The sequence below is a fragment of the Myotis brandtii genome, unplaced genomic scaffold (assembly GCF_000412655.1).
Source record: "Myotis brandtii unplaced genomic scaffold, ASM41265v1 scaffold311, whole genome shotgun sequence".
Taxonomy (NCBI): Eukaryota; Metazoa; Chordata; class Mammalia; order Chiroptera; family Vespertilionidae; genus Myotis; species Myotis brandtii.
Genome location: NW_005361913.1, coordinates 3,526,627 through 3,543,672, shown reverse-complemented (window position 1 = coordinate 3,543,672; position 17,046 = coordinate 3,526,627). Strand labels below are relative to the sequence as shown.

The following is a 17,046-nucleotide window of genomic DNA, read 5'->3' as shown; positions in this document are numbered from 1 at the left end:
TTTTATGCCTTTCGATAGTTGTTTTATTTTATTTATACCTCATAAGTAGGGGAAAATCTATATTTATCCAGAATATCCCACAGAATTCCCCTTAGGTCCCATGACAGAGATTGCTTAAAAGAGTCAATGATGCCCAGCCGGCAAAGCTCAGTGGTTGAGTGTCGACCTATAAACCAGGAGATCACAGTTTGATTCCTGGTCTGAGCACATGCCCATGTTGTGGGCTCAGTCCCCAGTGAGGGGCATGCAGAAGGCAGCCTATTGATGATTCTCTCTCATCATTGATGTTTCATTCTCTCTCCCTTCCTCTCTGAAATCAATTTTTTTTAAAAAGTCAGTGACAAGAGGAAGGAAACCATCACACATAGTTTAGATCAACTTGGGCACATGGGAGGATGGACATCTGAACCAAATTGAGACTCTGCCAGAAAAAAAAAAATGGAAGACTAGAATTCCAGAGTATCTATAATAATAAGAGCATAATATGCTAATTAGACTGGATGTTCTTCCAGAAGAAGCCAGGGCTGCGAGGGAAGCCTGGGTCCTGGGTGCCGGAGGGAAGCTGGTGCCAGCAGCCAGGGGAAGGAAGGCCTACTCTTGCATGAATTTCGTGCGTCAGGCCTCTAGTTTATTTATAGTGATGGTTTTCCTTACAAGGACTATCACATACTTGGATTGTATGGGATTTTCTACAACCTTAATCTTCTCCAGATACACCCACCTTCTGATTTAGGATCTTCCTTTCTGCCTTGATTCCATTATTTTGCAAGTTCTTCTGGATCCATTCTCTGGCTGCCTTTTTATCCCCAATCTAAAATGTGAGGCTCCATTGTGAATCAGTTGATTTAAATGCAATATTCTTATGTGAACCAAAATAACATTAAAAATTGTTTTTAAATGTATTATAAAATGGAAATGATATACAATTTTCTTCTCAATACTAATAACTGCAAAAAGTATTTTAAAATTTCCTATTGGAAGTTTATAATACAGAAATCCATGTAAATTATTTACAATTGGTTATATGTATAATCTTGTTTTAAACAAATAAACACTTGGCCATTATAGGATGTTTGAAAAATTATAGAAATGCACAAGGAAGAAAAAAAATTAGCCTCAATCTCACCATCCTGGGATATACCTTGTTAACTTTTCAGAGAATATTCATCTGATATTTCCTCCTGTGTTTGTGTGTGTGTTGGGGTGGGGAGGAGGTTGCACACGTATATACACAATTAAAATAGTTTTAACATGGTGGGCATTGCATACATTTTCAAAACAAACTTTTTGTTTTAAAATTTATTGAATTTTTCTTTAAGTTGCAGAGAATGACTATAGTATTAGACTCTTGTAAAAGTGGTAACTCCTTGATAAATGTTTTAACAATGCCTTTCTCCATTTAAATCATATGACCACATATCCTAGGAGTTTTGAAGAAAAAATAAAGATAAATTTTGAGTCAGGTCACAATGAAAACAAACAAGGAATTCAAGAATAATCTGTTGAGTGTCACATGGCCATGTTTTCTACTTCACAGCAAACCTTTGAAAAGATTAAACTGTGACATTTGCAGACGGAGCATCCAGAGCTCCTCCTGTTTTACTTCACTAACGTTTGAAGAACGTTGGTGGTCTTGTATGAGAACCTGAATAGAGAGAGGAAATGGCCAGCATCAGGGAATAGCCTAGGAAAAGAAAACATGATTTCCTTTCTTGCACCAGAAAATATAGCTGCTCAGCCAAGATTAGTCTTTCTTGTGCCAAACCATTTATTAGGGTATAAAAATAAAATATTAAAACTTTATTTTTCTTTCTGTACTTAAAAAATTCATTTACTGTATATGACTTATATATTATATTAATTAATACAGTAGGATACATACATACTTTATAAATAAATACCAGTAAGTAGATGTATATTGGGGCTATCTAAAATTTCAAGTGTATTTACACAAAAAAAATAACATATTTTTTAAAACAATATTTTTTAAAAACCTTTTTCATCATAAGAGTACACAATCAAAACATGTGGAGATTACTGTTTACTTTCCCTCCAAATCATGTCTTTACTGGAGTTTTGCAAGAGATTTTAAGCGGTGGAGTCTCAGATCCTCACTGGAAAAGGCAGTGTTTAAAATGACTTTTTATATATGTCTTTCTGGCAATGAAACTAATTACTGAATAGAGTCTAGCTAAGGAAAAAAAACCTTCCCCAACCCCTTCCTTGTGCTAATCAGGAAGGTCCATTCCTTCATTCAGCATTTATTTTTATTTTGTTTTGTTTTGTTTTAATTCTTTATTGTTTAAAGTATTACATATAGTATTACATATGTCTCCTTTTCCCCCCATTGACCTCTCCCTGGCCACTCCCACCCCCTAGCACAAGACCTCACCTCCCTAGTGTCTGTGTCCATGGGTTATGCTTAATATGCATGCATACAAGTCCTTAGGTTGATCTCTCACCCCACCCCTCTCCTCTCCCCTGCTTTCCCTCTGAAGTTTGACGGTCTGTTCGATGCTTCTCTGTCTCTGGATCTATTTTTGATTCTTATATATGTGCCCTAGTAGGGCACATATATAAGAACCAAGATTCATCAGTTTATGCTGTGCATTTTTTCCCACAAATGAGTGAGATCATGTGATATTTATCTTTCTCTGACTGGCTTATTTCACTTAGCATAGTGCTCTCCTGGTCCATCCATGCTGTTGTGAATGGTAAGAGTTCTTTCTTTTTTATAGCAGCATAGTATTCCATCGTGTAGATGTACCACTGTTTTTTAATCCACTCATCTGCTATGGGCACTTAAACTGTTTCCAAATCTTAGCTATTATACATTGTGCTGCTATGAACATAGGGGTGCATATGTCCTTTCTGATTGGTGTTTCTGATTTTTTGGGTTATATTCCTAGAAGTGAGATTACTGGGTCAAATGGGAGTTTCATTTTTAACTAGACCACCAACTTACGCCATACACAAAATAAACTCAAAATGAATAAAGGACTTAAATGTAAGACGGGAAACCATAAAAATCTTAGAATAATCCATAGGCAGCAAAATATCAGACATATGTCGTAGCAATATTTTTACCAATATAGCACTTAGGGCAATGGAAACTAAGGAGAAAATAAACAAATGGGATTACATAAAAATAAAAAGCTTGTGCACAGTAAAAGAAACCATCAACAAAACAACAAGAAAGCCCACTGCATGGGAGAACATATTTACCAATGTTACTGCTGATAAGAGCCTAATCTCCAAAATTTATAGGGAACTCATACATCTTAACAAAAGGAAGATCAACAATCCAATCAAAAAATGGGCAAAGGACTTAAATAGACAATTTTCAAAAGTGGACATACAGAAGGCCAAGAGACATATGAAAACATGCTCAAAGTCACTAATCATCTGAGAGATGCAAATCAAAACAACAATGAGGTACCACCTCACACCTGTCAGCATGGCTATCATCAACAAATCAACAAATCAACAAATGACAAGTGCTGGCGAGGATGCGGAGAAAAAGGAACACTCGTGCACTGCTGGTGGGAATGCAGACTGGTGCAGCCACTGTGGAGAACAGTATGGAGTTTCTTCAAAAAATTAAAAATGGAACTCCCATTTGACCCAGTAATCTCATTCAGCATTTATTGAGTACCACTCCGCATAGAGCACAGTGAGGAATCACAGGATTAAGACATGGTCCAGATGAGAAACTATAGTTCAAGTAAAAGTGAGGGGGGAACTCTTAGTTCAGGCTGCGGATGCAGGAAAAGGTTTCCAAGTGGAGGAGAGGCCCATAGGCAAGGCAGTGCTAGGTCACCCTGGATAAGGAACAAAACAGAGCCAGAGCTGTTTGCTCTGTTGGAGGAAAAAAAAATAACCGCAAAGAGGCAAGATGCCAGGTACTCGGTGTGATAGAAGGAACAGTAGATTGGACTGGAACGGAGATCATAAGGTTCTAAGATATTGTGCTAAAGAGTCTGAGCAACAGCCTGTGAGAGAGTTGTTACCGCCCCCATTCTTCTACATGGAGAAACAGACTCAGAGAAGGTCAGTCATAATGTGGGTGTAGAGCAGAGCTGGCCTCTCACCCAATGATTTTTCACTTTTAATTTATAACTCTTAGGAATATCAAAAATGCCATAAAATGCTTTTTTGGGGGGGAAAAACGCACAACATAAAAAATGCCTTTTTTTTTTTTTGCATTATTGGTTAACTGTCATGTGGGTTTGCCCTGGCCGGGTAGCTCAGTCGGTTAGAGCATCCTCCTGGCACGCTCAGGCTGTGGTTCGACCCCAGTCAGGGCACATATGTAAAAATCAGGCAATGAATACATGAATAAGTGGAACAACAATTCTGCAGAATTGTTGGAAGGATTAGAGATATAAACTACGCGTAAAGTCCCTGTCACATAGTAGGCACTCAACAAATTGTTGCTATTATTGTTATTTTCTATTTTAATTTTTTAAAAACTCTGTTACACTTCCTGACAAATAGCCACTTTGTTGGACGGAACCCGTGCAATCTGTGAATCTGTTCTATAGCCATATAATTTTTTCAACCCTTGTACATTAAAATTAAGTACAGAATAATCCTGTAGATATGGGTAACTTCAGCTCAGTTGTTTCATAGCTGTGAAAAATGTCACCATTTATTTAATAACTAATGTCAAAATAGGGTTAAAGCAACCTACACAATAGTAGAGAAGTTGGGTTTAAATGAATCTGTCTGTTTCTGCTTAATTTCCTCGACTTTCTGATAGAATGAACAGTTTTATTAGAAAGTCATCAGGAGAATGGTATTATTGGCGGTGGCCCTGGCAGCTTGGGATGAGTGCGAGCGACAGAATTGGCAGGATTCTTCAGAGGCTGTCCCTGCTCTCCTCCATTACTCAGTCTGCAGTCTCGGCCCATCTGAGGAGGAATGTTGGTGTTACAGCAGTGGCATTTAATAAGGAGCTTGATCCTGTATAGAAACTCTTTGTGGACAAGGTTAGAGGACACAGAACTAAGCGACAGTCAGCTGGGGGACCTGCTGGTACTGGCCCCGAGTATCAGCAAGCGTAGAAGCAAATGTACGGTAAGGCAGACATGACTGTGTTCCCTGACTTCAGACTTGAAGAGCCCAAATTGGAAGTCATTGAAAAATCCCATTCTTAAAGAAATGTACATTTTATCTGGTAATTTGTCCTAGATAAGTTGTACAACTGAGCAGAAGTATCAGAATAAACATACATTTCAACAACTGTCAAATATTCTTTCATTCTGATTCCAAATAAATTATTTGGTGATGTTGGGGGCCAGGGAAGGAAATAATCAATGTGAGATTCTTCCCCCCCCGCCCCCATGCATTCTCTCTACCTTCCCTACATAGACCTTCTTAATGTCGATGATTCTTACTGGGTTCTTCACAGATAGCAATGAAGTTTAAGCAGAGTATTACTGCATTCTTCATTCAGTGGGGAAATGGATTTGATGGGGACACTGGATTTGGAGTCCCCACTTGGGGCGATGTGGATAATTTAGAAAAAAAATAGATAATGAGGCAAACTAAACAATATCTTCAGAGAACTAATCCTTCTCAGAAAAGACGAGCAGAGTCATTCTTTTGCTTGGATCTTATTTTGTTAGAGACATAAATCTCAGTTATAAAGTCAGCTGAGGATTCTGCTACACAACTTTACAAAGCACACACTTGTCAGCTTTACAAAGTTTCTGTACACTCAGAGCATCCTACTCATTCCCCATTCCCTCGGGAATTTCTCATCAGAGGCCTGAAAGATGTCACTTAATTGGGTTCATGATCCCCATTTTGTTTTTTCTCTAAACAGTTCTCCTAAGAGTGCTAATTTACAAATTCTGTTTCAGTAGAGGCTTTAACAGTTAAAATGTCAAATCATTACCCACATAATTTTTGTCACTTATCAGCAAAGTCTCAGCGAGCCAGCCCCCTTCACCTGAAAAGTTCGCAGGAGATGTGTCCCAGCTTCTTCGCCGTTACCCTGCCAAAAGCCATCACTGCGCCAATTCTGTGTGCAAATCTCAACCTGCAGGCGCACATTACCTTTTCACCTTCACCTCCCCCTCCCAAAAGGCAAGTTTCATCCTGCTTCGTAGTACACGTTAGTTAATCCTAAACAGCCCAATCTCTTTTGCCTTTGAATCAGCAACACAGTTTCCCCAAAATTGTTTGCTTTTCTAGTAAAAAGGATTGTTTTAATGGAAATATCCCCTATTGTAAAGGTCTCTTACTTTGTAACAAGCGTCTTTTCAGGGGCCCCTTTGAAGTTTGCTGTGCCTGGGCCTGTCTCCAGGGTGGGAGGACTCTGGGGTCCCACTGACATCAGCGTTTTCCCGCTGCAGTGGGACTGGCAACCTGAGGTCAAGGTGTGGGCCCTGCAGACTCTACAGCAGAACCCCAATTTGAGACTGGAGAATGCATGTATCTACATAGCCCACTCCATGCTCCACTCAAATGCCACCTCCCTTTCGTGACACCTTTCCTGACCACCCTTTCTGAGATCACACCTTCCCATCCACCTTCTCTGCTTTATTTTTATCCTTATCACTCATTCCTGTCTAATAAACTATGCAGTTTGAAAACATACCCTATTACCTGCCTGCTTTTTAAACTGTAAGCCCCATCATGGCAGGAGCTTTCATCCTTTTTGTTCATCCCAGTATCTCTGGCACCTAGAGTAGTACATGGGACATATTAGGTGCTCAGTAAACATTTGTTGGATAAATGAGTGCATGAATGAAGACAGAGAGCAAGCCCAGGGCCATTTACTGCCATTCCAGACTGCCCTCGGCCAAGGACGCCCAGCTCGTCCTTCTCCAAGGGCCATGTAGTTCTCAGTCATGGAACCTCTACAGACTCTGGTTGGCCCCTGAAAGCCTGGAGTCTGCTGGATCGTCTCTTCATTGGGCAGGGACTCGGCTGGGGGTGCAATAGGTATTTCTTGGTTCTTTATATGCATAAGTTGAATACATCAAGCTTCACCCTCCTATGGATACAAATGAGATTATATTTACATTGAAATAGAAACCATAAGGGGTCTTAGCTTCTACCACCTCCCACTTGCTGTAATTGCAGGATCTCTACACATCTCCCTCAATTTATTTCGGTTTACATTCTTCCATGTCAGCTTTGCCAAGGCCCTTGCCCAACATTCCTGCTGCCAGTGTCCTCTTGAGAAAGGTCCCACCAGGCCCAGCACCTGAGCCACCTCGGAGTCTCCTCTTCTCAGCACCGCAGATTCTCTGTGGGCTCTGGGAGTGAGGGAAGGAGGGCAAGCAGCTCTGTTTCTCCTCGAGACTTTAGTGACCACAGCTGCTTCTGGGCCTGGGTCTGCACGTGGTTTGGATTTTACGGTTTCTGGGCAAACCCTCAGGGTGGTGGGGAGTCGAGAACTTGGATCCTCTCCTCCTTTTCTTCCCCTTCTCCTTCCAGGTGCTCATGCAAAATAACACCCTTCACCTCATGCACCCAACACAGATGTCCCTGTGCAAACGGACATGAGGGATGGCTCTGGAATTGTCAGCATGGGCCAGGAGCTTCCTGTCTCTGACCTCACAGGACACCTTGTAGCTCTTCCTCATTCTATCCTGGGGGTCCCGTAGTGTGGCAGCCCACTGTCTGTTTTCGACTCTTCAGTTCATGGTGGATCAGGAGGCAATTCTAGCTCTGCCCTTTTGGGAACACAATCCCAGTTTGCTCAAGGGTTTCTGGGACAATCTGCTGCAGACGTCTGTGCACAAAGCCCAATTATTTATTTCTTTATACATAAACTCATTGAAAGGAGCACAAACCAGCACAGCCCTAATGGATTTAGGGCTAAAATAGTGTTCTTACACATCACAAAGAAGAGTTTCCTGGCCTTAACCAGTTTTGCTCAGTGGTTAGAGCGTCAGCCTGTGGACTAAAGGGTCCCAGGTTAGATTCCGGTCAAGGGCATGGTTGCAGACGCATCTCCAATAGCGGGTGTGCAGGAGGCAGCTGATCGATGTTTCTCTCTCATTGATGTTTCTAACTCTCTATCCCTCTCCCTTCCTCTCTGTAAAAAATCAATAAAGCATATTTTTTTTTAAAAAAGAGTTTCCTGGTAGAAAAAAAAATCCCGAAGTCATTCTCCCATGGTATCTTCCCTTACCTACGATATCAAATAGCCCTTTTCGTGCCCCCCTCCTTTCACCCACACAAAGCCTTTGTCGAAATGTCACACTCTATAGGCCTTGGGTTTAAAAACTATGGTTTTTAATAAAAAATGCACATCCTTCACAAGAGAATATGCTGTTTTCAGCATCTTTTAATGATTTGGTTGTAGCTAAAAAATGCCTATTAGATGTAAGCAGTAGAACTAGGAATATCATTGTCTGAAGTGACCAATGGTTGCTGTCCACCTCTGACCCGTGAAGCTAGTCGTCCTGGAGTTACAAATCCTGAGCAGGGAGCTCTCAGAGCTGCTCCTGAGGCTGCGGGGTCTCACAGCCGCTCCGGACCCCTCCTCTCTCTGCCTGTGTCACCGTGCACCGTGCCCGCCGAGCCTCCTGTTGCTTCACGCCACTGCTCTGCACACTTACCCTATTTTGCTATAGCTTTAGGACAAACAGAAATTTCCTGAAGCTCCCAACACGTGCTTCTCTTTGTAAATGACTCAAAGCTGAGAAAACATTGAAAATCAACTGTTCTCGGAGGAAAAAGAAAATACAGAGGGTTTGTCCCTGCCAGGAAAAGTGGCACTAAACTTTCACCCAGAGCTGTATATTATCCTTTCCTAGGGGGCTGGTTCTCACATCGCAGTCTGCCCCACTGGGCCTGCAGACCACTCCGAATTCTCTTATCCAGGAGCCTGCAGGCCCCGGGCCAGGTCCGACTGAAGTTCTTTGCTAGATCATGGCCTGGTCTGTTGTCTTCCAGGCTCAATTCGAAGTCTACCATTTTTATAAATAAATGTTTCTTGTGGAGAGGGTGTTGTAAGGTTGCTGCCTCCAGAGTCTGTTTTTCCAGAAAATGGGGACTGTTTTTATTATCAAATGTCTGTTAGCCTTGTGACCTGAAACAAAGTATCACAAAGGTTTGAATGTCGTAAACTTAAAAAACAAAAAACCTGCATACTCCAGCATTTTAATAAGTGAAAACGTCAATTTGCAATTAAGGCTCAAATTTTCACTCGCCTAAGTGGCTGACACTGATTCTACTTGGAATCACAGCTGATTTATTTATCCTGGAATAAACGCAATGCCATTATGTCTTGGTGACAACAGAAATAAGCTTTGGCCAGGTCTGTGCATAGTTTGGGGATGAAGAAAATAAGTTTTGAAAGGCAATGGGCATTGCTGATTATAGATTTTTATTAGGAACAGATGTGGAGCTGCGGCTTTTAGTGGTAGACAAACTGTTATTGAAACAAGCAGCTGACTAAGATCCATATAGCTATTTTTTTTTAGGAAAGAGAAATCTTAACAAATTAAATTCATAATCTTTTTCTTCAAGAGACCGCCCAATTATCAAAAACAAGCTCTGAGATATTTATGTATTCGTGTGTTGAATAGTGCACAAACAGGGGACACTGTTTTTGTAAATATATCTGGGGGTTGAAGCAGAGGTTTAGAGAGTAATTATAAAAACTTCTCTTACCGCTGTGCTAACGCTTCAAATATGTTTAAGGCTACCGGCTCCCAACAGTTTCATGCTCTTAGAGTACAGCAATGCCAATGTCAAGTTATATAATGTATTTTGTGTATTCCACAGCTATTTTCCTCTTCCTTCCAGGAAAGCATAAGCATTTTTTATTTACTACTTGTTGTGCATTTTGGGCTGGGTCAGCTAATGGGGAGACTTTAGACATGACTGATCATTTCCATCTCACTCTGCCATCCCTTTTGCCCCCACTTATTTATGGAGACCCCGGCATTTAAACAAGGATGGGGAACATTTTTTTTCTGCCAAGGGCCATTTGGATATTATAGTATCATTCGAGGGCTATACAAAATTATCAACTTAAAAATTAGCCTGCTCTATTTGGTCAAACTTTTAATTAACTCACCCTTAATGAGGGCCAGACCAAATGATTTCTCAGGCCTTATATGGCCCTCAGACCGGACGTTCCCCTGATTTAAGGATAAGCCCTGGAAATTTCAAATGACACTTCCAATCATCTACCATTGGCTAGATCTTAGTCACATAGACACATCTAGCTTCAAAGGAGTCTGGGAAATGGAGAGTTATTCTGAGTGGCCATGTGCCAGGTTACAGAATCAGGGTTCAACTTCATAGAAGAAGGGAAATCGATATTGGGAATAATAGTAAGCTGTAGCACAGATTTGCACTAATTTGCACTCCTATTAACAGGACATGAGAGCTTCCTTTTCTCCATGTTTCCATTAAAATTTGGTATCATCAGACACTTTGATTTTTGCCAACCTCATAGACATTTGTTTACTTTTTTAAAAACAGTTTTATATCCATGTCCTACTCCCATTCCTTCACCCCTCACAGACAACCAAAATAATATATTTAATATATATCTTTGTTTATATTGTGCTTAATTAATATTTTTGAGTATGCATCTATTTTTATTTTTTTAACTTATAACATTTGCATCATATGTCTGTTTTCACTAAGCACTGTGTTTTTAATGTCTGTGTTGCTGTTGTGCACTATTGTCTTGCTTCTGACTACTACATAATCATCTGTCATATTCACTCACACACCTTACTGGCCCATCCTCCCAATAATGAACACTCAGGTGGCTTCTAGTTCCCCCACATCACTTATGTCTTACAATAAACCCCTGTGATGAGTATCCTTCCAATTTTACAGATGAGAAAACTGAGGTTCAGAGAAGTTTAAACATTTGCCCCAAGTCCAATAGCTAATGTATTCTACTGCCTCTAGAAAGAAGGAAAGTGTGCCAGAGAAAATCCACCATAAGTATAAAAGGTGAGTGTCTCTCTGGTATGATTTCAGAGGTTCCAGGTAAGTCCTCCAGCTCCAAAATGTCTCATCCTTGCATTCAGCTGCAATGATGCCCCAAAGTTAAACACTGAGATTCTTTTCTTTGATTTAATGATTCCTCTCTGATCAGAACCCAAATCCTATATAATAAAAGCCTAATATGTTAAATGTCTGGTCGACTGGTCGGCTGTTCGACCAATCAAAGCATAATATGCTAATGATATGCTAAGGCCGCTCAACCACTCACTATGACATGCACTGACCCCCAGGGGGCAGACAGTCAACCCCTCGACCAGTCCCTATGACCGGTAGGTTAGCTTGCTGCTGGGGTCCAGCGATGGAGACTGAGCAAGACAGGCTGGACACACCCTGGAGCCCTCCCAGGGTCCCTCCCTGGCTAGCCAACCTCTCACATCCCTTCCCTGCCCGATCGTACACCAGTGGGGTCCTTTGGCCTGGCCTGCACCCTCTCACAATCCCAGACCACTCGGGGGAAGTCGGAGAGCCGGTTTCAGCCCGATACCACAGGCCAGGCACTGGGCCTCCAGTATATTATAAACCTCATTCGTTATTTACTCCTTGTGGTTAAATGCCTTTTCAGCCCCTTTCTGGAATTAAAGGATTAGGTGAGCCGGACAGCTATTGAGGTGTTAGAGTGTATCAGTAGGAACGGTATGACTCTAGGAAAACGGTGGCTTCAACAGACGGCAGTCTAAACAATTTACTAAGTAGTTCTCAAAGCATGGTCTTCAGCCATGGGCAGCAGTATCCCCTGGGAACTTGCTTCCGGCCCCCATCTAGACATTCTGAATCAGACTCTCTGGAGGGGGAGCTCAGAAACCTGGGCTTAATGAGCCCTCCAGGTGATTCCAATGCCCACTGGAATTTGGGAACCACCGGGTTCTCCTCTATAACAGGAAGCTCAGGGTTAAGTAGTCCGGGTCGGTGGTGTGGCTCAGCATGCCACTGAGGGCCAGCCTCCTTCTCTCCCCCTGCTCCGACACCTTTGCGGAAAGCTTTCATCTTCATGGGAGCAAGAGGTACTCTAGAAGCCACGTCTTCACTCCAGGTAGGAAAGAAGGCCGATCTAGAGTGGGTGGGGCTTGAATAGGGAAAACAAAAGTCTTTCCCACACGTTCATTCTTTGCTTACATCTTCTTGACAATCAATGTCACAGCCATACCCAGATGCTTCAGTCTGTGAGTGAGTCCTGCACGTGATGCCCTTGTTCTCATGTCTCCCCGCCCCCCTTCCAAACACACACACTGGGATTCTGAGTAAGAAGAATGGGTGGATTGATGTTGCGCGTGGGCAGATCAGCAGGCTCTACGAATTGCATTTAGAAGCAGAGATGGGAGACGCTAAAATAGAGCAGTAAGTGGTGAGGAATGGACTTAACCTGCTCCGGGATTGTTCTGGAGGCTGGCCTTAATGGGAGAGAAGAGATCGCCGCTCTTTACAATCCCGTGCACCCGAGAAAGATTGCTGTTTCACCGGCAGGAACAGCAGTTGTTTGGATTTGTGGCCAGCAGTTCCCTTTTGTCCTCGGGGATCAAGAGAAGTTCCATAATTCACAGTAACTAAATCTGAAATACTAGCCTCCGCACGGAGAATGCGTTCCACTCTGCAGAAACCACAGAAGCGATTAGCAGTGGGACAGAAACAGATTACGGAGGGCTTGTTATGATGAGTTTGTTTACATGAACTCCCCGCAGCCCAGGACAAGGGATCATCATTTATTTTTGCTCTCGGCCTTGAGCCTGTGTTTTCTCCCTGAGCATCTCTGCCTGTTGACTTAACTCTCCAGCTCAGGGAGTTTTTCACTTTCTACGTGTACTTGGGAATAGGCCCCAGATTGGAAAGAAAATAAATATCTATATCTTAGTCCCCCAAAGGCCACCTTTTGAGAAGAAAAGCCAGACCGGCCCTGTCGTCAGCACTGAGGGCTACACAGTGCCAGAGAGATCCTTTCCTCGGTAGCCCTTGAGCAAGCTTGCTTCTTGCCTTCTGCCGGGAGGGGTGGGGCCGCCACACCTTTCTGTTCCCAGCTCCTAGCAGTGGGTTGTGTCCATCAACACTACAGGTGGGTCCTACGAAAGTGCCAAACAAGCAGCTGCACAGCCCAGGGACTTTGAGCTGTTTGCAGCTCTCCTCTCTTTGTACCCCTGCCAACTCACACACACCTGGGACTTCACCAGCTGCCTGCCCACTGCAGCCCCTTTCCACCATGTGACCTAATCCTCATTCCACCTGCTCCTCTTCAGGGCGCAGCCCCATCCCCACCTCGCCTAAATAGGCCTGGGGAGCTTTGAACTAGACCTCTGTTATTCACGCCTGCAACAGCCAACTCCCACTAATTTCATGGCAAATTATGAGGGATTAAGGTTTACTGCGAAGAAAGGCTGGAGCTGACAATCGGCTTGGCCATTGGGGATCAAATTGAATTGTACAGGAAACCTTGGCTCTAGATGGAACCAATTTCTCTCTCTGGCATGGACTGAGCATACAAACGTGATGTCCCCACCTTCCTTCTTTGCATATAGATGTTGGTTTGTAAAACACAGCAAGGGCTGAGGCAAGTTCTGCCGTCTGGGTTTTTTAAAGTGAGTGCAAGGCTTCTATTTCATTCAGCAAAGAGTTCTTTTTGTCCCCTTTTGTCTAAGAAGAATCTCAGATGCTGGGGCAGTAAATCTGAACAATCTCAGATCTGTTTCTTCAGGGAGGTAGAAAAAAAAAATCCAGAAAAGGACCTGGAAATGCTATGAATATAAATTTGACCCTCTAGCACCAGAAGTATAAAAATCCACAGAGACTACTAATTCTGAGTGGGCATTAGCAATGACTTTACAGAGGAAGTGGCATGTGAGCTGAGTTTTGGAAGATGAGTGGCAGTTTGTACTTCTCTCTCTGGGCAGATGCTGTGAAGTGACCTGCAGTCGGGACTTTTCTTTAATTGTGCCTGACAGTGTTTACACCATTACTGCTCCCGACATTCTAGGCAGGACTACAGTCCAAGGCTACTCTCGGTAATCACCTTTGAAAACTGCCAACAAACATGAATAACTCTCCTGGTGCCAACTTTTCTCAAGGAAGTAATAAAGGTAGTCTTGTGGCCAATGGCAGTAAGCATGAAAGTCTCTTTCTGGCTCCCTCGCTGCCTTGTGACTTTGGACATAATATATCAATTCATTGCCTTGACAAATGTGGTTTCTTTGGGATGGTGTTAATCAATCAACAAATGAGTTGTAAGCACTTACTATGTGCTTGGTACTATTCATTGCCACTTCTTGGAGTCACAAAAGTGCAGAAAAGATGAAAAATAGGGAATAGAAAATATGCTGATGGCAATATATAAGTAAAGGAACAGCCTTATTATTTTAAAGCAGAGTATCATTTTCAGAAATCACTAGAGTGGCCAATAAGTTTTGCGTGTATTTTGCAAAGTTTAGAATTCTAATAACTTTTCTAGTACCTTTTAACACCCCCACAGACACCACCACCCCTGTTCCTCTTTTGATTAGAGATCATTGACTGTGGTAAACTAGTAGGCCCCAGTGCTTGGCACCAATATTTCTGCATCTCTCTTTTGGGAACACAGAGGATTACCCTTCTATAGTTCCTTAGTTTAGGCATGTCCACATGTCTTGCTTTTACCAATGAAAAGTGAGTAGAAATGGCATTTCTTATCTGAGCCAAAGCATCACATCCTCATTGCACAACCCCCTCCAGCCTCAGCTTCACAGGAGCCTATTTGCATAAGGAGGTATCTTGCTGAGCCCTTCAAAGGAGGTTAGCTTCCCTAAAGAGTCGGACAGACCTGCAATGGCCTCTGCTTAAGTGAAAAACAAAAAGAACAACCTTTTTAATTTCTTTGAAAGCCATTGAGATGTAGGGGTTGCATGTTACTGCAGTATAACCTAGCCATCCTAACTAATGCAGCAACTGATTAGACATTATTAACTGTTCACCTGTTAGAGATTCAAGTAGATTAGATCACACACACCCTAGGTAGGACTGACAAACAGGAGTCATCTCAAGGCATTCCTGTGCACGCGAAGGACCTTTACATGTAGGCCTGCAACAGTCACATAATTTATCTCATTTTAATTCTCACAGCAGCACTATGTGATAGATATTACTCCTCGCATTCCACAGACGAGAATTACAGAGTTCAAGCAGCTTGCCCAGGATCACATGAAAGTGGCCAGTTGGTGCCAAAGCCCAGGTTCTTTCCTTTATCCTCTCTGCCTTCCAGGCTGCTTATCACGACTGGTCCCTTGTAGTTGTATATTTTATACATATTCACGAAAGCTAAAGCCCACCTGGACCAGTTAATTAGCTTCCCTTTTTTTCAATGATCTCTACTCTCATTCTCACCTGAATTCTGAATCGTGTCTAATGATATCAGTGTCAAAGAAACCAGACAGAAAAATGTGGACTAAATGGGGCCAATCTATCCCAACTTTTGGAAAAATCAAACCAGATAATTGGCCAACAATTCATCATTATGTATGAAAACCAAGCAAGACTTTTATGTAATACATAGACCAAATAAACAAACAAAAACAGAATTTCTAAAACTCTAAAATTGTCCACTCTCCTCTTTTTCTAGAAAAGGTGGTTGCAACTAAACCAAGTTAAGTGTTTATCAGTCCTCTAACTTCATGATCCCCAATAAAGTTTTCACAATTTATTTAATGTCATAATTTATTTTGCTTGTACCCCTGACTGTGGTTAAACTCTCCAAATTTGCATATGGCCTTGCAGTCCACCATTGGGCTACACACAGAACAGTGAAGCTGTGTGAGGGCAGGGACCATGGCAGTCTTGTTAACTGATGTGTCTCTGTGCCTAGTATGATGCTAGAAGCAGTAAGCTGTTGGAGATGTTTGCTACATAGATAAATTAAAGAACCCTTGACTACTGACAAAGGTTACAAAACAACACAGAAATAAGAATGTGGTTTACCAAAATGAGAAAAATATTTGTTTTAGCCCTAGCCGGTTTGGCTCAGTAGATAGTGCATCGACCTGAGAACTGAAGGGTCCCAGGTTCAATTCCCCACTATGGATTGTGAGGAGGCAGCTGATCAATGATTCTCTCTCATCATTGATGTTTCTATCTCTCTCTCCCTCTCCCTTCCTCTCTAAAATATATATATACTTGAGGCCCAGTGCATGAAATTTGTGCACTGGGGGGGAGAGGAGGGTTGTGTCCCTCAGCCCAGCCTGTGCGCTCTCTCAGTCTGGGACCTCTCAGGGGATGTCCACCTGCTGGCTGGGCCTATGTCGGCAGTCAGACATCCCTCTCTCAGTCCAGGATCCCTCTCACAGTCCGGGACCCCTTTCTACTTACTGCCTGCCTGGTCGCTGCTCCTTACTGCTCGGCTCACTGCTCCTTAGTGCTGCCATGGAGGCAGGAGAGGCTCCCGCTACTGCCACTGTGCTCGCCAGCCGTGAGCCTGTTTCGGGCTGAGCGGCACTCTGGGGAGCACACTGACCACCAGGGGGCAACTCTTGCGCTGAGCGTCTGCCCCCTGGTGGTCAATGCACATCATAGCGACCAGTCGTTCTGCCGATAGTTCCGCCATTTGGTCGATTTGCATATTAGGGTTTTATTATATAGGATATGTGGCTTGATTTAGCCAATCACATGAAGGATTGTTGCCTAAGATCTGAGTTTGCAACTATAAGTTGTATAGGTTTATCTGAAATCTAAATTTAAAAATGGAAAATGATTAAAAGGCTATTTAAGCTGAACCTTAGGTTTTTCTATTTTGTGCACAATAATATTAATAAGAATTCTATTACTATTTCCAATACATTCCTTTGGTGAAGGAAGAAATTTAAATTGGGAGCTTTTGGAGAATTTTGATTGGGGATGTGCTATCACTTGGACTTGGCATTTGCAATTGGAAACAAAAGTTCAGTTGAATGAGCAGTGGACATGCTCTGCAAAGCAAGATGTCAAAGTAGTAAGAGGCCGTTCGAAGAAGCACATAATCCTCTTTGAAGGTCATCACCTGGCTCAACAATACCGCCCACCCTCACCCCCACTCCCCGGCAACTGGACTGCTAGAAATATCCA

General features: G+C 42.5%; 1 pseudogene; it reads left to right on the top strand.

The window, feature by feature from the left end:
- Nucleotides 1–4,625: 4,625 nt before the first annotated feature.
- Nucleotides 4,626–5,159, top strand: LOC102262910 (annotated as a pseudogene).
- The last annotated feature ends 11,887 nt before the right edge of the window (nucleotides 5,160–17,046 follow it).